The sequence below is a fragment of the Manis pentadactyla genome, chromosome 15 (assembly GCF_030020395.1).
Source record: "Manis pentadactyla isolate mManPen7 chromosome 15, mManPen7.hap1, whole genome shotgun sequence".
Lineage (NCBI taxonomy): Eukaryota > Metazoa > Chordata > Mammalia > Pholidota > Manidae > Manis > Manis pentadactyla.
The window spans coordinates 26,409,217-26,434,280 of record NC_080033.1 but is presented as its reverse complement, the minus strand read 5'-3'; positions in this window follow the sequence as shown (position 1 = coordinate 26,434,280).

Here is a 25,064-nt window from a genome sequence, read left to right as displayed (position 1 = left end):
AATGCTAGCTATTTGTGTCACCTCCATCACCAACACCACCAGCACTGTCATTGTCATTATCATCACCATCACCATCATTGACATTGTCACTTCGCTATAAGCATAAAGATTTCTGTGGTTCACTGACCTGCCCAGAAACACTGTCATTCATTCCAAACACATTTGCTGAGCATTACTGAGCTGGATGTCGTCTGATGGCCCCTCAGATTCACTCTCCATTGTTTTCCTCTCGCTCTGTGCCTGGCAAGGCCTCCCTGCCTGGACAGTTTTAGCAGCTCCCTCGCCCCTGCCTTCTGGGTGGGTTCCATCAAATGGGCAGTCCCTGCCGGAGACTGGAGGGAGGAAGGGAAGGCCGGGTACTGTCCTTTGACTTTGTCCAGGCTTCTCACTGTGGCCTGGCTGTGTCTTTGGATGGGTCTCATCTCCTGCCAGGTGACTCTCCACACCATCCTCCCTGCTCCAGTTCTGGATGTGGTGACTTTCCCAGGCAGACTCCTACACCTTCCCTCGTGGCTTCTATACACCCTGCCGGCACCTTTGTAAACAGTCCTTATTACAAACTCTTTTGATTTCTCTGATTTGAGTGATCCACCTGTGTTCTTAGCCCTGATTGATAAAACTCGTGTGTGTCAGTCCCAGTGGTGAGACTCCAAGCTACAGAGATAAGAAACAAACAGATTGCCACCTCACCCCTTTAAGGTTTCCCTCCAATGGGAGAAACAGAAATGCAACACAAGCTACAACATGAGCTCCCATGTGCTACAATCAAAGTATGTGCTTACGGCTGCAACAAAATAGGAGTAGCACCCTTGCAGGGGTGAGTTTAGAGAAAGTTATCAGGGAAGGCTTCTCAAAGGAAGTGACCCTCTGAGTCTTGGAGAGTAAATAGAAACTCCCTGGGAGGACAAAGTGGGATAGAAAATTTCCCTCAGAAAACTCATAACTTTTAAATGTGTGAGAGCACCAGAATTGGTATAGGAAAGGTAAGCTGCTGAGATGCATGTGATCCATGTTGGAGACAATAATGGCAGGGGAGAGGACTTAGGCAATTTAGGAGCTGGTATCAACTTACTCCTTTTATTTTCTTAAAGACATTTCTTTAAGTTGCCATCTGTTGTCATCACCAGAATATATTCTTAGAGTAAAGGAAAGTCCTTTGTGGCAAATACATTTAGTTTTATATACATAAGCACTACTTGGTCTTGTCTTCCTCATATTGCAGAAGTTCAGAGACCAGTCCATGGACAGAACATCTGGAAGCTGATCGCACCAATCCTCTTATTCTACCCATAAGGAAGCTGTATCTGAAAAAAAAAATGAATAAAATTTTAAAACACAACCAATTCTCTGAAGTGTCTATTACCAGACATGTGACTGCTCCCTACAACCAGACCCCTGATCAGCCTTAAATCCTGTCAGGCACATGGGGTCAGCCTAATTTGACCCTAACACCATGAAGAAAAGCACTGAAGTTCCAGATTATTTTCTCTGTAAGTCATTTGATAATATTTTCTGCTCCTAATGACTGTTATGACAAGCAGCAAATTGGTAATTGCAGCCATCTAAGAACAGACATATTTGCAGGATTAATGACCAAAAAGAGTGTTAGATGTAAGAAATACTATGAGTTGGCAGCCATTCTTGCATTCATCTTTGGTTGCATTTGCCTCAGGAAGGGAACAAGAGGCAACAGACTGCTGAGGTGGAGAGGGACTGAGTAAATTAGTCTCTTTCTCAGCTCTTATGTTAGATGTGAGTGAGTCCTTTCTTGGTCTTCCTGGATAGTACAAGGGGGATGCAGGGACCAAGCAACTGCCTTGGATGTATAGCTCATGTGCAGCTAGTTGCTAAAGTCATCACAGAAGGCAAAAATTGCTATCAAAATAACCTTTGAAAACTCCCAGCAAATACTGGGATAGATTCTGCTTCTTCAGTGAAGCACCACAATGTTGGTTTCTGTTTAGAAGTCACTTTGTATAGAAAATGCACAGATTCAAATGCAAGAATCACTCACTGCTCAACGAGAGACTCACACTGTGACAGGCCTGTGTAGAATGAGATTGATGGAAGGAACAGGGAGTTTTGTCACATCCTGCACTTGCTCCAGAGGCTGCTGCACCGAGTGGTGTCGTGGGAAGAATTGCTCGCCTTATTTATGCTGCTCTTCTTCTCTTTCTCTCCTCCCTACCTTTCTCCTCTCACCCTCTTGCCCAAATGTGAATTATGTGCACATATGAAGTGACACCATTTGTCTACTCAATGTCAAAAAAAGGAGATTATCTTCTCCTCTTCCCTGACAGCATCTCCTCCAGAGAGAGTTGTTTTTATGGAGGAGGCAAAGTAATGTCATTTGGAGCCAGAAAGACCCTTCATCCTGAGATCCCAAGGACCAGAACTCAACCACAAGAGGCTTCAAGTTTAGAAGAAGCCCAGCTGTTTGGCCTTCAGGGAAATAGATTGCCTTCCCACCACCCAGCTGAATTGTAGGTACAGTTCCAGGGAGGAAAGTCCAGGCCATGCTGTCCTTGAGAACTGAAACCTGTGATCTGGCTGCATGTTTGAAAGTTATCACATGCATTGCATGGAGTGTGGACTTTAGTTTTTCTTGAAATACATTCAGCTTTGAAGATTGTCTTGGGTGGGGCAGGAGAATACATCCTTAAGAGCCAGAAAACTCAGGTTCAAGTGCAGATTTGCTCCTTACCCACAATATAACCTAGGCCAAGCCTGCCCTGATCTATTGCCTTATTTGGGGAGCTTTCTCTTACCCTATCCAGCTCCAGTCATTGTGAACTTTTCTGGAAGTTTCTTGTCAGTTAGTAGAAGTTAATGCTAGACCCTGACCTTTACCTAGCATATGATGAAAGCATCAAGAGTGCTTAGGATGAAGGCACATAGAGAGAGGAGGATAGATATCATGACCTTTTGGGGGAGACTTTGGAACCCTAGATTTTAGCAAAAGGGCCAGTGGTCAAATTATAGAGTTCTCCAAAAGTAAGGCTTATTGGAAGTGCTTTCATCTGTTTGCTCTAGAAATCAGACCATATAGAAAACTAAATACTCATTCTTCCACAGGTGCTGCACGGACAAAGCCCATGACTTGCAGAATGACCCTTGGGTCCATAGCTACCCCCTTCAAGGAAACTTCCCTCCCTCTTTCAGCCTGGCCTAGGTTTCTTGCAAAGATTTCTGGGCTAGTTATATCCAAGTCTCATGACTGGGACTCACTTCCTATAGTGTAGAGCTGTTCCACAGGTGCCCACACTGTTCCATACCCTAGATTAGGAGTCACAGAGACAAAAACAATAAAGAGCATTCTATTCACCCCAGAATCTCTGGACTTGTTTCTGTCCCTCTGATATCCCAGGCAGGACCCTGCTTCAAAGTCTTGGCATACCTGTCTAAAGCACTCTTGCAGAGGCACCCACCTGGCTTCTACCTTGCCACTTTCAGGCCTTTCTCAAATTTTTATTTTCCAATAAGTACAGCAAGAATTTGACTTGCCCTGGTCCCATCTCCTGCTGTTCAGTTCAGTGCTAACCTTGAAAAATCATGGCCTTACACTCCCAGTAAAATTTGGCACTTATGAAAAGAAACAAAACAGAACTAGATCTCTTCCATTGTCTCATTTCCCCAAAATTATTTGTCATTATTTGATCTTTCTGATGGTTTCCCAGAAGATTCCACTTGAAAGGTTGTCTGTATTTGGCCTGACTTTAAATTTTCCCAGGGTAAAAAGCCTACTCCCCAGGGGACATTTGTTGAAAATATTTTGGAGGCAAGTGTTTTAACTTTTCAGCTGCCTGAAGTAGTAGATAAGAGCTAGGGTAAAAACAGACTGATCAAAAAATCATAAAAGGACAAACAGTGGTGACACCATCAGGAGCTTTGAAAAGCTCTGACATATTCCAGGAGACTAGAGGGTCACACACATATTCAGTGCTTTGCACATGCCCAGGAAGGACTTGAAAGGCCCTAAACTCTCACTGCTGGTTAACCATGAGGCTCTGCACATCAGGAAGTGAAGGCTAAGGCAGAGTTGTCAATTACCTGACTGAACTTTCAAGGTATGCCCTAACACATACACACAGAGTTCCTCAACACAATCTGGGAGATTTATTGGTTCCAGATGTTTAAAGAAATTCTGTGCAGTCATTAGCTAACCATTAGGCAAAGAAGAGATTTCAGTGGCTACCCACAACAAAGAATACAGATTTTGTAAAATTAATTCAGAAAGATCACTGAACAAATAAACAAGAAAAACTGCAATAATCAGCAACAAAAATAAACTCTGGGGGATCACCTACATATGTGAAACAGATACTAACAGAATTAAAGGGGAAATAGATGCAATGCATTCATTTCATGAGACTTCAACACACCACTCACTTCACAGGACAGATCAACCAGACCGAAAAGAAGTGAGGAGACAGAGGCACTAAGCAACACATTAAAACAGATGGACCTAACAGACATCTACAGAACACTCCATCCAAAAGCAACAGGATACACATTCTTCTCAAGGGCATACGGAACATTTTCAAGAATACATCATATACTAGGCCACAAAAAGAGCCTCCGTAAAGTCAAAAAGATTAAAATTATACCAACCAGCTTTTCAGATCACAAAGGTATGAACGTAGAAATAAATTACACAGAGAAAACAAAAAAGTCCATGAACAAATGGAGGCTTAATAACATGCTCCTAAATAATCAATGGATCAATGACCAAATAAAAACAGAGATCAAGCAATATATGGAGACAAACTAAAACAATAATTCAACACCACAAAAATCTGTGGGATGCAGCAAAGGGCATGCTAAGAAGGAAGTATATTGCAATACAGGCCTACCTCAGGAAAGAAGAATTATCCTATATGAACAGTCAGAAGTCACAATTAATGAAACTAGAAAAGGAAGAACAAATGAGGCCCAAACTCAGTAGAAGGAGGGACATAATAAAGATTAGAGCAGAAATAAATAAAATCAAGAAGAATAAAACAATAGAAAGAATCCATGAAAGCAGGAGATGATTCTTTGAGAAAATAAACAAAATAGATAAACCCCTAGCCAGACTTAACAAGAAAAAAAGAGTCTACACACATAAACAGAATCAGAAATGAGAAAGGAAAAATCACTATGGACACCACAGAAATACAAAGAATTATGAGAGAATACTATGAAAAATTATATGGTAACAAACTAGATAACCTAGAAGACATGGACAACTTTCTAGAAAAATACAACCATGCAAGGCTGACCCAGGAAGAAACAGAAAATCTGAATAGACCAATCACCAGCAAGGAAATTGAATTGGAAATCATAAAACTACCTAAGAAAAAAACGCCTGTGCCAGATGGTTTCACCACTGAATTTATCAAACATTTAGTGAAGACCTAATACCCATCCTCCTTAAAGTTTTCCAAAAAGTGTAAGAGGAGGGAATACTCCCAAACTCATTCTATGAGGCCAGCATCATTCTAATACCAAAACCAGGCAAAGACACCACAAAAAAAGAAAATTATAAATCAATATCCCTGATGAACATAGATGCAAAAATACTCAACAAAATATTAGCAAACCAAATTCAAAAATACATCAAAAAGATCATCCATCATGACCAAGTGGGATTCATCCCAGTGATGCAAGGATGGTACAACATTCAAAAATCCATCAACATCATCCACCACATCAACAAAAAGAAGGACAAAAACCACATGATTATCTCCATAGATGCTGAAAAAGCATTCAACAAAATTCAACATCCATTCATGATAAAAACTCTCAACAAAATGGGTATACAGGTCAAGTACCTCAACATAATAAAGGCCATATATGACAAACTCACAGCCAACATTATACTTAACAGCGAGAAGCTGAAGATTGGGAACAAGACAAGGATACCCACTCTCCCTACTTTTATTCAACATAGTTCTGGAGGTCCTAGCTATGGCAATCAGAAAACACAAAGAAATAAAAGTCATCCAGATTGGTAAGGAAGAAGTTAAACTGTCCCTGTTTGCAGATGACATGATATTGTATATAAAAAACCATAAAGAATGCACTCCAACACTACTAGATCCAATATCTGAATTCAGCAAAATTGCAGGATACAAAATTAGTACACAGAAATCTGATGCATTCCTATACACTAATGATGAACTAGCAGAAAGAGAAATCAGGAAAACAATTCCATTCACAACTGCATTAAAGAATAAAATACATAGGAATAAACCTAACTAAGGAAGTGAAAGACCTATAACCTGAAAACTACAAAACACTCATGAGAGAAATTAAAGAAGATACCAATAAATGGAAACACATCCTGTACTCATGGATAGGAAGAATTAATATTGTCAAAATGGCCATCCTGCCTAAAGCAATCCACAGATTCAATGCAATTCCTATCAAAATACCAACAGCATTCTTAAATGAACTAGGGCAAATAGTTCTAAAATTCATATGGAACCATAAAAGACCCCGAATAGCCAAAGCAATCCTAGGAAGGTAGAATAAAGTGGGGGGAATTACACTCCCTGACTTCAAGCCACAGTAATCAAGACAATTTGGTACTGGCAAAAGAACAGACCTATAGACCAACGGAACAGACTAGAGAGCTCATATATAAACCCAAGCATATATGGTCAATTAATACACAATAAAGGAGCCATGGACATACAATGGGGAAATGACAGCCTTTTCAACAGCTGGCGTTCGAAAAACTAGACAGCTACATGTAAGAGAATAAAGCTGGATTATTGTCTAACCCTATACACAAAAGTAAACTCAAAATGGATTAAATACCTGAATGTAAGTCATGAAATTATAAAACTCTTAGGAAAAGACATAGGCAAAAATCTCTTGGACATAAACATGAGCAACTTCTTTATGAACATATCTCCCTGGGCAAAGGAAACAAAAGCAAAAATGAGCAAGCAGGACTATATCAAACTAAAAAGCTTCTGTACAGCAAAGGACACCATGAGTAGAACAAAAAGATACCCTACAGCATGGTAAATATATTCATAAATGACATATCCAGTAAGGGGTTGACATCCAAATTATATAAAGAGCTCACTCACCTCAACAAACAAAAAGCAAAGAAGCCAATTAAAAAATGGGAAAAGGAATTGAACAGACACTTCTCCAAAGAAGAAATTCAGATGGCCAACAGGCACATGAAAATGTGCTCCACACCAGCAATCATCAGGGAAATGCAAATTAAAACCACAATGACATATCACCTCACACCAGTTAGGTCATGACCAACATCCAAAAGACAAACAACAACAAATGTTGGCAAGGATGTGGAGAAAGGGGAACCCTCCTACATTGCTGGTGGGAATGTAAATTAGTTCAACCATTGTGGAAAGCAGTATGGAGGTTCCTCAAAAAACTCAAAATAGAAAGACGTTTGATGCAGAAATTCCACTCCTAGGAATTTACCTGAAAAAACAGGATCACAGATTCAAAGACATATGCATGCCTATGTTTATTGCAGCATTATTTACAATAGCCAAGGAATGGAAGCAACCTAAGTGTCCATCAGTAGATGAATGGATAAAGAAGATGTGGTACATATACACAATGGAATATTATTCAGCCATAAGAAGAAAAGAAATCCTACCATTTGCAATAACATGGATGGAGCTAGAGGGTATGATGCTCAGTGAAATAAGCTAGATGGAGAAAGACAAGTATCAAATGATTTCACTCATCTGTGGAATATAAGAACAAAGCAAAAACTGAAGGAACAAAACAGCAGCAGACTCACAGAACCCAGGAATGGACTAACAGTTACCAAAGGGAAAGGCATTGGAGAGGACGTGGGAAGGGAGGGATAAGGGGGAAAAGGGGCATTATGATTAGCACCTATAATGTAGTGGGGGGGACACAGGGAGGACTGTACAACACAGAAAAGACAAGTAGTGACTCTATAGCATCTTACTAATCTTATTACACTGATGAACAGTGACTGCAATGGGGTATGTAGTGGGGACTTGATAATAGGGGGAGTCTAGTAACCATAATGTTGTTCATGTAATTGTACATTAATGATAGCAAAATAAAAAAAATTTTTTAAGTAAAATAAACTCTGGGAAGTGGGGAGTCTGACTGGTAGAGTAGCCTCATTATATTATTTGCAATGCCCAGTCTTCAAGAAAAAATTAAAAAGCATTCAAAGGAGCAAGAAACTTGGCCCACACTCAAGAAAAAAACAGTTAATAGAAAATGTCCCTGATAAAACTCAGACACTGGACTTAGGGCAAAGATTTTAAGCCAGCTATTTTAAACATTTGAAAAAGGTAAAAGAAGCCATGTCTAAATAATTAAAGAAAAATATGAGCAGGATATGTCACCAAATATTGAATATAAGTAAGATATAGAAATCATAAAAATGTAACCCAAATAAAAAATTTCAGAGTACAGTAACTGAAATGAAAAATCAGTTAAGAGCAGGCAGGAGAATCATTAAACTTGACAGTAAATCAATTATTACTATCCTGTCTGTGGAACAGACTGGAAAACATGCATAGCCTCAGAGATCTATGGAACACCATCAAGTATGCCAACATGTGCATAATGGAAGACCCAGAAAGAAAAGAAATAAAAAGAATGGGAAAGAAAGAATATTTGAAGAAACAATAACCATAAACTTACAAAATTTTATGAAAAATAATATTTCATACATTCAAGAACCTCAACAAATCCAAGTACAATAAATTTAAATAGACCCACACTTAAGTACAACATAACAGGTCAAAAGACAATGGGAGAATCTTGAAAATAGCAAGAGAAAAGTAACTCAGGGCACACAAAATTCTCTCAATAAGATTAATAACTGAGGGGGAGCCAAGATGGCGGCGTGAGTAGAGCAGCAGAAATCTCCTCCCAAACCCACATACATTCTTGAAAATTCAACAAATACAACTCTTCCTAAAAGAGAGACCAGAAGACACAGGACAACAGCCAGACCACATCCATACCTGCGAGAACCCAGCGCCTCGCCGAGGGGGTAAGATACAAGCCGCAGCCCAGAGGGACATGAGCGCCCCTCACCCCAGCTCCCGGCGGGAGGAGAGGAGTCTGAGTGGGGAGGGAGAGGGAGCCCAGGACTGCTAAACACCCAGCCCTAGCCATTCGCACCAGAGTGCAGACACCATGCATGCATGGGGTGCTGGAAACTAGGAAAACAGGACAGTAAGACCTGTGAGCAGGTCCCCCGTAGCTGGCGCCCCTGGGACAAAGAAAAGCAAGTGCTTTTTGAAAGTCTTAAAGGGACAGGAACCCCACAGCGGGACAGAAGCATCCCAGGACACTTAGCCCAGCAGCTGAGAATTACAGGAACTCTGGGCACCCTAACCCCCTGGACAGAGGGCAGCTCAGAGGCCCCTCACAGAGATAAACAGCCTCCCGGCCATTTCCCCTCCAAAGCGGCTCCACCATATCGGAGCAGCAACCTGAGGCAGGCCACGCCCACAGCGACTGCGGAGCTAAACTCCATAGCGGCTGGGCAAGAATCAGAAGCCCCATCTGCTGCTGGAGGTTGCTGTTCTCCCCAGAGAGGAAGGCCACAAATGAACAAGAAGGGACGTTCTCCCAGCCATCACTTGCACCAGCTCCGCAAACTATCTCTATTGCCATGAAAAGGCAAAAGAATTTGATACAAACCAAAATCACAACCACTGCGAAGGAGACAGACCTAACCAGTTTTCCTGAAAAAGAATTCAAAATAAAAATCATAAACATGCTGACGGAGCTGCAGAAAACTATACAAGAGCTGAGGGATGATGTCCAGAGGGAGATTACAGAAGTGAAAAAATCTCTGGAAGCATTTATAAGCAGAATGGGTAAGATGCAAGAGGCCATTGATGGAAAAGAAACCAGAGAACAGGAATGCATAGAAGCTGACGCAGAGAGAGATAAAAGGATCTCCAGAAATGAAACAATATTAAGTGAACTGTGTGACCAATCCAAAAGGAACAATATCCACATTATAGGGGTACCAGAAGAAGAAGAGAGAGAAAAAGGGATAGAAAGCGTCTTTGAAGAAATAATTGCTGAAAATTTCCCCAAACTGGGGGAGGAAATAATTGCTCACACAGAAACCCCAACAGAAGGGACCCAAAGAAGACAACACCAAGACATATAATAATTAAAATTGCAAAGATCAAGGACAAGGACAAAGTATTAAAGGCAGCCAGAGAGAAAAAAAAGGTCATCTACAAAGGAAAACCCATCAGGCTATCATCAGACTTCTCAACAGAAACCTTACAGGCCAGAAGAGTATGGCATGATATATTTAATGCAATAAAACAGAAGGGTCTTGAACCAAGGATATTGTATCCAGCACGATTATCATTTAAATATGAAGGAGGGATTAAACAATTCCCAGACAAGCAAAAGTTGAGGGAATTTGCCTCCCACAAAGCACCTCTACAGGGTATCTTAGAGGGACTGCTCTAGATGGGAGCACTCCTAAAAAGAGCACAGAACAAAACACCCAACATATGAAGAATGGAGGAGGAGGAATAAGAAGGGAGAGAAATAATCATCAGACTGTGTTTATAATAGCTCAATAAGCGAGTTAAGTTAAACAGTAAGGTAGTAAAGAAGCTAACCTTGAACCGTTGGTAACCACGAATCTAAAGCCTGCAATGGCGATAAGTACATATCTTTCAATAACCACCCTAAATGTAAATGGACTGAATGCACCAATCAAAAGACACAGAGTAATAGAATGGATAAAAAAGCAAGACCTATCTATATGCTGCTTACAAGAGACTCACCTCAAACCCAAAGACATGCACAGACTAAAAGTCAAGGGATGGAAAAACATATTTCATGCAAACAACAGAGAGAAAAAACCAGGTGTTGCAATACTAGTATCAGACAAAATAGACTTCAAAACAAAGAAAGTCACAAGAGATAAAGAAGGACACTCATAATGATAAAGGGCTCAGTCCAACAAAAGGATATAACCATTCTAAACATATATGCACCCAATACAGGAGCACCAACATATGGGAAACAAATACTAACAGAATTAAAGGATGAAATAGAATGCAGTGCATTCATTTTGGGCGACTTTAACACACCACTCACTCCAAAGGACAGATCCACCAGACAGAAAAAAAGTAAGGACACAGAGGCACTGAACAAAACACTAGCACAGATGGACCTAATAGACATCTATAGAACTCTACATCCAAAAGCAACAGGATACACATTCTTCTCAAGTGCATATGGAACATTCTCCAGAATAGGCCACATACTAGGCCATAAAAAGAGTGTCAGTAAATTCAAAAAGATTGAAATCCTACCAACCAACCTTTCAGACCACAAAGGTATAAAACTAGCAATAAATTGTACAAATAAATCAAAAAGGCTCACAAACACATGGAGGCTTAACAACATGCTCCTAAATAATCAATGGATCAATGACCAAATTAAAATGGAGATCCAGCAATATATGGAAACAAATGACAACAATGACACAAAGCCCCAACTTCCATGGGACGTAGCAAAAGCAGTCTTAAGAGGAAAGTATATAGCAATTCAGGCATATTTAAAGAGGGAAGAACAATCCCAAATGAATGGTCTAATGTCACAATTACCAAAAATGGACAAAGAAGAACAAATGAGGCCTAAAGTCAGCAGACGGACGGACATAATAAAGATCAGAGAAGAAATAAATAAAATTGAGAAGAATAAAACAAGAGAAAAAAATCAATGAAACCAAGAGCTGGTTCTTCGAGAAAATAAACAAAACAGATAAGCCTCTAGCCAGACTTATTAATAGAAAAAGAGAGTCAACACACATCAACAGAATCAGAAACGAGAAAGGAAAAATCACGACGGACCCCACAGAAATGCAAAGGATTATTAGAGAATACTATGAAAACCTATATGCTAACAAGCTGGGAAACCTAGGAGAAATGGACAACTTCCTAGAAAAATACAACCTTCCAAGACTGACCAAGGAAGAAACACAAAATCTAAACAGACCAATTACCAGCAAAGGAATTGAATCAGTAATCAAAAAACTACCCAAGAGCAAAACTCCCAGGCCAGATGGATTTACCGTGGAATTTTATCAGACATACAGAGAGGACATAATACCCATTCTCATTAAAGTTTTCCAAGAAATAGAAGAGGAGGGGATACTCCCAAACTCCTTCTATGAAGCTAACATCACCCTAATACCAAAACCAGGCAAAGACACCACCAAAAAAGAAAACTACAGACCAATATCCCTGATGAACATAGATGCAAAAATACTCAACAAAATATTAGCAAACCGAATTCAAAAATACATCAAGAGGATCATACACCATGACCAAGTGGGATTCATCCCAGGGATGCAAGGATGGTACAACATTCGAAAATCCATCAACATCATCCACCACACCAACAAAAAGAAGAATAAAAACCACATGATCATCTCTATAGATGCTGAAAAAGCATTCGACAAAATTCAACATCCATTCATGATAAAAACTCTCAACAAAATGGGCATAGAGGGCAAGTACCTCAACATAATAAAGGCCATATATGATAAACCCACAGCTAACATCATACTGAACAGCAAGAGGCTGAAACCTTTTTCCTCTGAGATCGGGAACAAGACAGGGATGCCCACTATCCCCACTGTTATTCAACATAGTACTGGAGGTCCTAGCCATGGCAATCAGACAAAATAAAGAAATACAAGGAGTCCAGATTGGTAAAGAAGAAGTCAAACTGTCACTATTTGCAGATGACATGATATTGTACATAAAAAACCCTAAAGACTCCACTCCAAAACTACTAGAACTAAATATCGGAATTCAGCAAAGTTGCAGGATACAAAATTAACACACAGAAATCTGTGGCTTTCCTATACACTAACAATGAACTAATAGAAAGAGAAATCAGGAAAACAATTCTATTCACAATAGCATCAAAAAGAATAAAATGCCTAGGAATAAACCTGACCAAGGAAATGAAAGACCTATACCCTGAAAACTACAAGACACTCTTAAGAGAAATTAAAGAGGACACTAACAAACAGAAACTCATCCCATACTCCTGGCTAGGAAGAATTAATATCATCAAAATGGCCATCCTGCCCAAAGCAATATGCAGATTCGATGCAATCCCTATCAAATTACCAACAGCATTCTTCAATGAACTGGAACAAATAGTTCAAAAATTCATATGGAAACACCAAAGACCCCGAATAGCCAAAGCAATACTGAGAAGGAAAAATAAAGTAGGGGGGATCTCGCTCCCCAACTTCAAGCTCTGCTACAAAGCCACAGTAATCAAGACAATTTGGTACTGGCACAACAACAGAGCCACAGACCAGTGGAACAGAATAGGGACTCCAAACATTAACCCAGACATATATGGCCAATTAATATACGATAAAGGAGCCATGGACATACAAAGGGGAAATGACAGTCTCTTCAACAGATGGTGCTGGCAAAACTGGACAGCTACATGTAAGAGGATGAAACTGGATCACTGTCTAACCCCATACACAAAAGGAAATTCGAAATGGATCAAAGACTTGAATGTAAGTCATGAAACCATAAAACTCTTAGGAAAAAACGTAGGCAAAAATTTCATGGACATAAACATGAGTGAGTTCTTCATGAATATATCTCCCCGGTCAAGGGAAACAAAAGCAAAAATGAACAAGTGGGACTATATCAAGCTAAAAAGTTTCTGTACAGCAAAGGACACCATCAATAGAACAAAAAGGTATCCTACAGTATGGGAGAATATATTCATAAATGACAGATCCAATAAAGGATTGACATCCAAAATATATAAAGAGCTCACACACCTCAACAAACAAAAAGCAAATAATCGAATTAAAAAATGGTCAGAGGAGCTGAACAGACAGTTCTCCAAAGAAGAAATTCAGATGGCCAACAGACACATGAAAAGATGCTCTACATCACTTGTCATCAGAGAAATGCAAATTAAAACCACAATGAGATATCACCTCACACCAGTAAGGATCGCCATCATCGAAAAGACAAACAACACCAAATGTTGGCGAGGTTGTGGAGAAAGGGGAACCCTCCTACACTGCTGGTGGGAATGTAAATTAGTTCAACCATTGTGGAAAGCAGTATGGAGGTTCCTCAAAATGCTCAAAATAGACTTACCATTTGACCCAGGAATTCCACTTCTAGGAATTTACCCTAAGAATGCAGCACTCTAGTTTGAAGAAGACAGATGCACCCCTATGTTTATCGCTGCACTATTTACAATAGCCAAGATATGGAAGCAACCTAAATGTCCATCAGTAAATGAATGGATAAAGAAGATGTGGTACATATGGAATATTACTCAGCCATAAGAAAAAAACAGATCCTACCACTTGCAACAACATGGATGGAGCTAGAGGGTATATGCTCAGTGAAAAAAGCCAGGCGGAGAAAGACAAGTACCAAATGATTTCACTCATCTGTGGAGTATAAGAACAAAGGAAAACTGAAGGAACAAAACAGCAGCAGAATCACAGAACCCAAGAATGGACTAACAGTTACCAAAGGGAAAGGGACTGGGGAGGATGGGTGGGAAGGGAAGGACAAGGGCAGGGAAAAAGAAAGGGGGCCTTATGATTAGCATGTATAGTGTGGGGGGGAGGCACGGGGAGGGCTGTGCAACCCAGAGAAGACAAGTAGTGATTCTACAGCATCTTACTATGCTGATGGACAGTGACTGTGAAGGGGTATGTGGGGGGCACTTGGTGAAGGGGGGAGCCTAGTAAACATAATGTTCTTCATGTAATTGTAGATTAATGATACCAAAATAAAAAAAAAAACAGGAAAAAAAGATTAATAACTGATTTCTCATAAGAAGCCATGAAGGCCAGAGGGCATGAAGAAGCAGAAGGCACTAGGATGACATATTCAGAGTGCTGAAAGAAAAGGCTGCCAACTAAGAGTTCTATATTCAGAAAAATGAAGAAGAAAATAAGACATTCCCAGAACAACTCTATATCAACAAATTAGAAGACCTGGATGAAATGGAAAAATTTCTAGAAAGACAGACTACTAAAACTAACTCAGAAAGAAATAGAAAACCTGATTAGACCTCTGAGAAGCAAAGAGATTAAATTAATACCAATTTAATGACATCAATCCTTTGAAAACTCTTCCAAAAATAGAAAAAGAGAGAATGCTTCCCAATTCAATCTGAGGCCAGTCTTATTGTAACACCAAAACTAGACAAAGGTGTGATAAAAAAGTAAACTACAGAAAAATAATTTTTATGAACAGAGATGCAGAATCCAAAACAAAATACCAGTGAACAAAATTCAATAGCACATAGGACATGAGCTAAATAACACCATAAGAATGGCTACCACTCATTGCCCCACAAGAAATATCAATTTAAACAACTATCATATACAAAAATACCTTCACAACAGCTAAAAACTATAGGTGAGGGATCACAGCACCTGAGTGAAGCACAGAGATAAGAAAAGACACATTGAGGGGATAGGAAAGATAGATTTCTTCAGAGCATGATGAAAATGTTCTGGAATTAAATAGAGGTGATGGTTGCACCATTTTGCAATTATACTAAAAACGAATGAATTGAACACTTTAACATGGTGAATTTCATGGTATGTGAGTTATATCTCAATAGAAACATAATAGAAATTCTCATGATCATTTCAGATATTACATAATGTGCTTATTTGTCTTATTTACTATGGTGTCTCCCACCAGAATTTAAGTTTGACAAAGGCAGGGATTTTTATCTTTTGTTCAATACTACTTCCTTAGCAACCTCCCAGTGCCTGGCACTTAAGTAGGCAGCAATTAGACATGAATGAATATATGAATGGAAGAAGGAAGGAACGATGAAGGAAGGAAGGGTGCAAGGAAGGAGATAGAAGAACATGGGAAATTGTTGTGTACTCCTGGACAGGAGCAGACAAAGACACTAGCACACAGTGGGCGCTTAGTAAATGTCTGTTGAAAGCATGCCTTAATAAGCAAGTTCCTACAACTTGTGTCTTTTGCTTTCCTTAGTTAATGCCACCTTCCCTTTTTCCCTCAACCTGACAGTGCCTATAATGGAATTCTTGTGAGTTCACAGGGGGTTACAGGACAAACTCTGTAGTTGAAATTCTCCCTATCTTGATTTTACCCTGACAAGAAGGAAATCTCCTAAGCCCACCAAGTCCTTGCTCAGATATACCTTGTCACAGTTAAAAACACCACAGGCTGATGTGTGCAATAAGCAAGAAAACAATACCTCTGATTCTTGGAATATAAAATAGCTGTTCAAATAGTAAGTTGCGTACTTTGTGGAAATAAACTCCTTCCGTTGATTCTGGTTTTATTTTACTTTGCACTGTGAGACCAAGTATTGTTTGCTTTGTTCAGAGTAGTTGGTCTCTGGACCACAGTAGGACATAAATGGTGATGCTGGACATTTGGTTTTCTATGCTTGCCCTAATAGGTGGCTGCACATTCAGACAGCAACAGGAGCCAGTGCTGGGGGAGAAGCTGGGTGTGGTGACTCTGGTAGTCAGACAGTTCACGCTGCCCAGGTCCTCTGACGATAGTCACGTGGGGATCCAGGTCTGGGGCTGCCACAGTTGTCAGATCTCTCTCATTCTCTCTCTCCTTCCCTTTAAGGTAAATTGAATGTCTGGATTTTCTTTGAAAAATACAGTAATTTTTAAATACTAATAAATAATCCAATTTGTGTTTTAAACATCTTTATTGAGATATCAGTTTAGATTCCATTTCATGCATCTATTTAAAGTGTACACGAATAGAGCTGCGAAACCATTGCAACCTAATAATCATCCCAGTAAGAGACCTTATAACCATAGTCACCTCTCATTCCTCTCCCTCCCAACTCAAGTTCTACTAATCCTCTTTCTGTCTCTATAGATTTGCCTATTCTGGACATTTCACATGAATGGCATCATGTCATACATGGGCTTTTGTGATCAGCTTCCTTCACTGAGATTAGTGTTTTCAAAGTTCATCCATGTTGTAACATTTATCAGTACTTCATTCCATTTTTGTTTTTGATTTTGTTTAATAATCCTCCATTGCATGGCTAGCGCACATTTTGTTTATCTGTTACCAGTTGATAGACATTGAACAAAGCATACCACAAGCCAGACTCAGCCTTGAGTGGCCATTTATCCCTCTGACCTGGACCATTATAACTGCTCCTGGCTGGTCTCTGGCTATTCAATCTCCCTGCCCTCTGCTGACAGGCCACATAGATGCAACCAGCCAGATGGTCCAGGTTGGGAACTTTGAGATAGTATTTCTAAAACAAGACGCTGAACACATATGTTACTTTTTCATCCTACCCAATGCTGAAATTGCCCTTCTTCCTTGGCTTCAGGATGGAGTCCCAGCCCCTTAGTCCAGCACACAATCTCTTTCAAAACTTGGTCCCATCACCCTCCACTGTCTGCCTTGACCACAAACATCATGTTCCAACCCATCACATCCTCTTCCTTCTTGAACCACTGAGCATCCCATTCCTCCATTCCTCTGCTCACACCATGTCATGTAGCATTTCCTCCCATTGCAGGCTATTCTCCACTGCTGGACCATGAGCTACCTTTGGCCAAGGGCTGTTCTTTCTTCATTGGCCTGTCTACTCTCAGGGCTTGGGACATAGTAGGTTATGTGATAATTGTCTGATCACGAAATAGGCTCAGGCTTCATTTCCATCTAAAATATCCTTCCCTGAGTGTGTGTGGACTAAGTTTAGAATTCCCTTCTATTTATTGCTTTAAAATGAAGTCTTTTTTTTTCAAGTAAGAATCTTCCCAAGCCATGCATCCAAATGTCATATTTCAAAACATGTTGTGAGCTAAAGAGTCCAAGTCATAACTTCAAAGCTAGACTTGTAATGGGAGTTCTGATTGACAGCCCCTTAATTGCAGCCTTTAAATATACACAGTCACTTGCAGGAGCCCAGCTTTCACAGAAGGACTCTGCCTAACTAGTTGAAAATGTGAACAGTGGGGTTTAATTCCTTAAACAGCAAGGAGCCACAGATCAGAGAGAATGCGAGAGAAACTAAAACTCTCTTTGGTATGAATTTTATCCTTTGCAGATGCTATTAAAACCAAAAAAGGTGGGATGGTTTGGGCAAAGAAAAACAAATATTGTTTGTACTCCAAACTGACACATATAGTTTATTTGCTGGTGTTCAGAATGGTTTGTAGGGAAAGATAGCAGAGAAATAATAGGCTTTTATGCTAGGACAGGACACACAGGCTGGTGAGTGGGAGGTGACTCAAAGCAGGGTGACCAGAAACAGGGCAGTCTTATTGATCCTGAATCTCAGTTACTCCGAAGCAGACAGAGGTCATGGGAGACACCATCGCTGGGCAGGCCTAGAGTCTGCATTGAAGTAGCCCCTTCTCCTGACTGCCTCTGTGGCAGGAGGTGCTGTGCCTTAGTTGGTGGCATGAGTGAGGCCACACTTCTCCTCTACCAAACCCCAAGGCAACTGTACCATATTTGTTTGGGCAACTGTATGCTGTACTGAGGTCTGAGAACTTGTCTCTTTATTCTCACACTGTGGGAATAGTTTCAGCCAACAAACATGTCTTTTTTTATAACACAGCCCCAGTTTGAATGGAAAGAGTTGCCCTGTGGTGCAGGTAGGTGACAAATCAGGAAGGAAATTAGGAAGGAAACCACCAAAACAACCATATTGGAGTGAATTTAAACCCTGATGTTGCCAGTTAATAGCTATGTGGCTTTGACCTTGGACTAGAATCGCCAGGTAAAACACAGGACACCCAGTTAAATTTAAAGTTCAGATAAACAACAAATAAGTTTACAGGACATACTTATACTTTATCTAAATCATTTATATAGATATCTTTATCTAAATTATTTATTCATTTTAATTTATCTAAATTACATATCATTTTGTTTATCTAAAATTCAGATTAATCTGGGTGTCCTGTATTTTATTTGCTCCATCTGGCAAATGGCTCCCTCTCACTAAGCCTCATTTTCCCACTTTGTTTCCATGTGGGTAGCAATGCCTGTTTCAAACAGTGATTGAGGGCCACCTAAGGTTATATCAGAGCAGTACCATTTCTTATTCCACTGACTGTTAGGGGTTATGATCATGACAAATTGATCTCCTAATTACTCTTTTCTCACTACCTTTGCCTCTTAGCAATCACTGTGTTAAACTTTTCATTAAGGCCTATGTATGTTTTCCTTATGATGGAACATTTCTCGCCAAAGAAAGCATAAAGAACCTCAGATGTAGAAAAGCAAGACAGGATTTAAAGGTGGCCGAATACCTCCACAGTCTGAAGATCATCTGATGGCACTGGTCTTCCCCCACCATAGTTCCCTATCTGGCTGTCAAACAATGCCTTTTATTTCTCATTCCAAACCAGAACGGGCGCTGGCCTGCTTGGTGTATCTCTAATCTAATCTCTCTGCTTTTGAAATGGCTGGGAGGGAAATATTGGCACTTTTAAGAGATCCACTCAGAAGTAGAAATATGCATTGAGTTGCTTCAATCCCATCACCTGCACACTTTCACCAGAGAGTTCCATTAACTGCTCTGGGGAAAAAACACTTCAAAACAGCTCCAGCTGCATTTGTATGCCTTGGTGTTGCACCCAACATAAAGTCTAACTGCGTATGTGCATCAATAATCTTTTATTATGTCATAATGCATTTTAGTGCAGAGATGGTTATTATCTTTTAGAGGCCCCCATTTAGATTTATGGAGCAAAAGAGAAAAGTTTTTTTTTAATGTAATCTAATTAATCTGAGTGCATTTGTATGCCTATTAAAATTCACCTGTCCAGGATTTTCCATTTATCATGATTACAATGGAACAGCCATACCAAGAACGAGGCTGCCTCTTCATTTAATACAAAATGATGATTTATTATTCAGAGTGCTTTTAGTAATGATCTAGATCTAACGGACAGTTCTGCATGGCAAATCCTCCATGCATACTGTAAAGTTAGACAGGCTGTCCTTTCATGCATATCATGTCCTGGCAATGCCTGGGGGCCACAGCTTGTGAACTGTGGATGTCATGGCCTCATGGGGGTCCCAGCAGGGGAAGGGAGACAAGCCCTTAATAGCTGGCAGGTGGACAATTCCTTCTCTGGCTACAGTGGCCCTGGAGAGACCCTCCATGGAGTGTGGCATGGAGGATGTGCTCCCCTGGAACCATCAGTGCCCCTTGGTTAGCACCCTGTGCCCTGGGAAGGAGGTGCTATGAGCACAAGGAACAGGGACTTACCCTGGGATCTGTCCCTATACTGAAACTAGGGAGCAACTTCTCTATGCAACCCAGACCTGACCACATCATTGCTCATCTGTGAGTCCTCATGCTCCCAGCCTGCAGACCCCATAAGCTGGGAGACAGGACCCTGATATTGGGTTGGACAAACCTACTGAGACAAGCCTGGATGGGAGTCACAGGGATCTGGGGAGATCCCACAGATGTGAGAGCTGACTACACTCATTTTCTATCCAGACCACCTGCAAAGCACCCACGTGTCTAGCCCCCTGCAAACAGGGTGTCCCATGAAATTGGCCTGAAGGTTGCCCCCTGCCCAGCAACTCTGGTGAAGTACAGACCTTTGCGGAATGCAGTAGTCCCTCACCACCTTTCTCTGACTGTCCATTCTGCCCTGAGTAACAGTCCTAAGGAGTTTGAGCACCGTGCCCCATACTCCACCTCACTGAGTTCATTGTGGCTGGGCTTCTATGAAAACCAGGGCCTCCTCCCAACCCCAAACTACATCACTAAGAAGTCAGGAAAGGTGGAATGTCCTAGCTTTAATTGTGACTCCCAAGCCCATCTCCCAAATTAAATGGAGTTCATTACTTCCACCTCTAGTCCTGACCACTTAAAAACTGCAGGCAGGTTTCTAATGAGTCAGGGTGTCAAAATTCCTACTGGTGCCTGAGATAAAATGGAGTTTGAATGGAGTTAATTTCAGGCAATAAAGGACTTTAAATAACATGGATCATCAGAGGGCGAGGGGGAAAGTTGCTCCCTCTTCAAAGCTCTTCTGCTCCTTGTATTTGCATCAAGGTGCAAGTCTCAGTTGGGTGCTAAGTGTCTCTAGCACCTCTCTAGCACTTGGAGATGGGGAGAGAGAGAGAGACTACTGAGTCTGCTTAAAGGAAAATATTAGTAAGTAATTATGCCGATATTACACAGACAAGATAAATCCTGAAAGTGGAACACAGTGACTGAAGTTTGGGAAACCTCAGTCTAGGGGAAAATCATTTGTTCTGACCCTGGACCCCTCCTGGGTCTGCTGGGGGTGGAGGGCTGTTTTCAGGGAGGGAAAATCTCATTTTTTGGACCCACTTTCAAATAACCACAGACACCAACATAGAAATTACCCCGGCCATGTGGCTGATTTCCTGCCATAACAACATGACCACATGCAGGACAGATGTGATCTTCCTTTCTGAAAAGATGATTAGAATGGCTGCATAGGCTTCCACGTGTCCCAGGGGCAGGCTTCATGTGATCCCAGAGGACCAGGGACAGACCCACCTAGGTTTCCATTGAACAAAAAGACAGCCCAGGTCAGCCCAGACAAAGGTCATGGGTGGACAGTGGATCCAAAAATCCCCTAGGGACCAGCATCAAGTGCAAAGGGGACAGAAAAATACAAGTGGCTGGTGCTCTCCATTCTGTGCTGGTTGAGGAAGACCTAGGAGAAAGACAGAGGCAACCAGAGTGGGGTGAACCTGTGCCCTCTCTGAGGTGGCCTGGCCTGGGGTGGCATTGCCCCTGAGAGTGCTGAGTCAGTTCCTGGGCCAAGCACCCACCTCCCCAGTTCCGCCAAGCCCCAGGCTCCTTCCCTGCCCCATGCCCCAAATCTGTCCACGTCAGGAACAAGCTCATAAGACGCACCCTCTCTATGGTGGCCCTGCTTCATTTTGAGGCCTTTGGGCTGTGACGAGAAAGACAAAGCTTCTGTCCAGAGGTGTGACATGTGGCCTCACGGGGGCAGCACCCAGCCCACATGTGTGCTGTGTTTAGCAGGCAGAGTTTTCTTTTTGTTCAATGGAAACCTAGGTGGGGCTTGTCCCCCAGGCTCTCCCAGGTCCTGCTCTTTCCTGCACTGAACTCCTGGCACACTGGCCTCCATATTGTTATCTTTCTGGACCCTCCAGTCTTCTGAGTGGGTGGTCTCTGGTCGCAACAGGCAGGCAGGTCCCAAGACCAGGAGGCTGGGTGGTGGGAGGCTGAGTCATATATAACTAACTCCAGTGCAGAGCAGAATAGAGAGTGCCTACTCTGAGGGCACACTGCATGCCACAAGAGGCAATGGGATTTGCCTGTGTGTGCAGGAGGGCTTCCAGGAGGGGTTGCTATCAGAATGGAGCCTTGAAGAATGACCTAGTCCCTGAGCATTGACAATTGTGACACACACTGTGTAATCCAACCATAGTATGTTTGGTGCTTAAATGAGCATCCCTGGCAGAAATCAGTGTGTGATGAGTTCCCAGGACCAGTGACTTAGGAGCAGAGCCTGAAACAAAGACTCCTGAGCAACCAAGCCCTTATCAGGAGGTAATCCCAAGAGCCTCAAATATTGGAGTGGGAGTGACAGGGAAGAGAAGGAAACCAACAGAGGTCAGTGGTGAGCAAGTTAATGCTGTGGGCAACTGGAGCTCAGTGCTGTTCGGGAATTCTGGTAGACTGTGCACAGCATGGTGCAGAATGGACCCACAGGGGAGCAAAGAAGCTGCGGCAGTGGTTGAAGGCTGCTCCTGGGAGTGTTGACCCCCTGCAGGTTCCTGCAGCTGGAGCAAAGCCTCAGGTACTCGCAGTGGGAACCATGGTGTGCACGTGAATGGTGCATGCCAAGGGGGATAGAGCAGGGTCAGCGACAGTATCTGCTACCACAGGGGGAGAATGTATGGGCTGGGACAATCAGGGAAGCCCTTCTGGATGAGGAAGTCCAGGCAGGAACTCGTCCACTGGATGGGTGTAGAGAGTGAGGAGCATCCCTGTGCAGAGCCACAGGAGGTGCTAGGCACCCCCCAAAAGCTTTATTAGGCAAAGGAATGGCAACATAATGGCACAATGTCAAGAGCTGACCAGTGATATTTGGGCAATTCTGGGTGTATATGGGGAGGGGGTGTCTTGTCTTCTAATAAGTATCGGTTGTGGGAAACATTTCAGAGTGACATGTAAACTTAAACAGATAAGAAACATCAAAGACTAAAGGAAAAACAATGTTTGGTAGGTATCCGTGGCAACTATCCCCCACCCATCCCACCAGGGTGAATTATTTGGTTAAGGTCCAGGTCTGATTCATCTTAGAGCTCATTGAGTCACTAAAACACCTAACGTGGTACCTAGCACATAGTAGGCGCTTAACATACATTTATAAAATCATTACCTTTATTTTTTTCTTTTTTTAATTTAAGTATAGTTGACTTACAATCTTACATTAGTTTCAAGTGTAAAACAGTGATTTACCAGTTACTCACTTTATTAAATCTTCACTCCAACTAGTGCAGTTATTACCTGTCAACATAGAAAGCTGTGACAGAACCATTGACCATATTCTCCATGCTGCACTTCCACCCCCATGACCAACTCATACTACAATTGAGAATATTTGTTCCCCTTTATCCCCCTCCCCCTCCCCACTGACCCATCCCAACCCCTCCCCCATGGTAACCACAAGTCATTTCTCAGCATCTATTTCATTCATTTTATTTTGTTTTTTTTTAGATCCCACAAATAAGTGAAATCATACGGTATTTGTCTCTCTCTACATGGCTTATTTCACTTAGCATAATACCCTCTAGGTCCATCCACTTTGTCATAAATGGCAGGATTTCTTTTTAATGACTGAGTAATATTCCTTGTGTATATGTACCACATCTTCCTTATTCATTTGTCTATTGATGGACATTTTGGTTGCCTCCATATCTGGGCTATTGTAAATAATTTGGCAATAAACATAGGGGTGCATGTATTTTTTTGAATCAGAGTTTTTGTTTTCTGCTGGTAAATTCCTAGGAGTGGAGTTACTGGGTCATATGGTATTTCTACTTTTAGTATTTTGAGGAACCTTCATACTGTTTTTTATAGTAGCTGCATCAATTTGCATTCCCACCAACAGTGTAGGAAGTTTCCTTTTTCTCCACATCCTCACCAACACTTATTATTTCTTGTCCTTTGGATAGTGGTGTAAGGTGATATTTCATTGTGGTTTTGATTTGCATTTCCCTCATGATTAAGGATGTGGAGCATCTTTTCATGCACCTGTTGGCCATCTGTATTTCTTCTCTGGAAAAATGTCTGATCAGGTCCTCTGCTCATAAAATCATTACCTTTAAAAATGCTTAACATTGAGTCAAACTGGCTCTTTGCCTTTGAAGAGCAAATAAGATAATGGTTCAACTAAACCTGAACTTTTCTGAGCTCTGTTTTCCAAAGTCAATGTTGTGGCAAAGGATAAACATAAGTTCTGAGGAAAGAGTTCATTAAGTAAGGACCAGGTTCTTTATGCATATAGCATTAGAGACTCTGAGCAGCTTGAGTTAGACTCTGCACTTGCATCTTTAAGTGTTTGCTGATCCTGGATCCCTGACATAAAATCCAAACATACTTGAGGAAACTAGCATTTTTTCAGTTGCTGATAACCATAGAAGCCTGAGCCAAAGCAATGCATCTCAATAATATTAAAGGAATTATATCGGAAAGTTGAGTTTTAAGCAATTTTTATTCCTGCTTTTCAGCACAGACCCAAAGGCAGAGATACAGATATAGTGCAACCCTCCAAATGCTTTACTAACCTTCACCAAGGAATTAAGAACTAACTGAACCCTTTGTACACTACTCTGACGGCAGGGGCCTGGGATCCTATTGAGCCACCACTGTACAGACTGTGCACCTTAGTCCACAATAGCTCCTCCACTCTCCCCACCCTACCTCCAAACTCAGAGAGATGCCAGTTGAATGGATGCAAAGGGAAGGTCTTGGGAAAGTCAAAAGCCATCATTATTAATTCCCTGCTGCTTGCCTGGGAT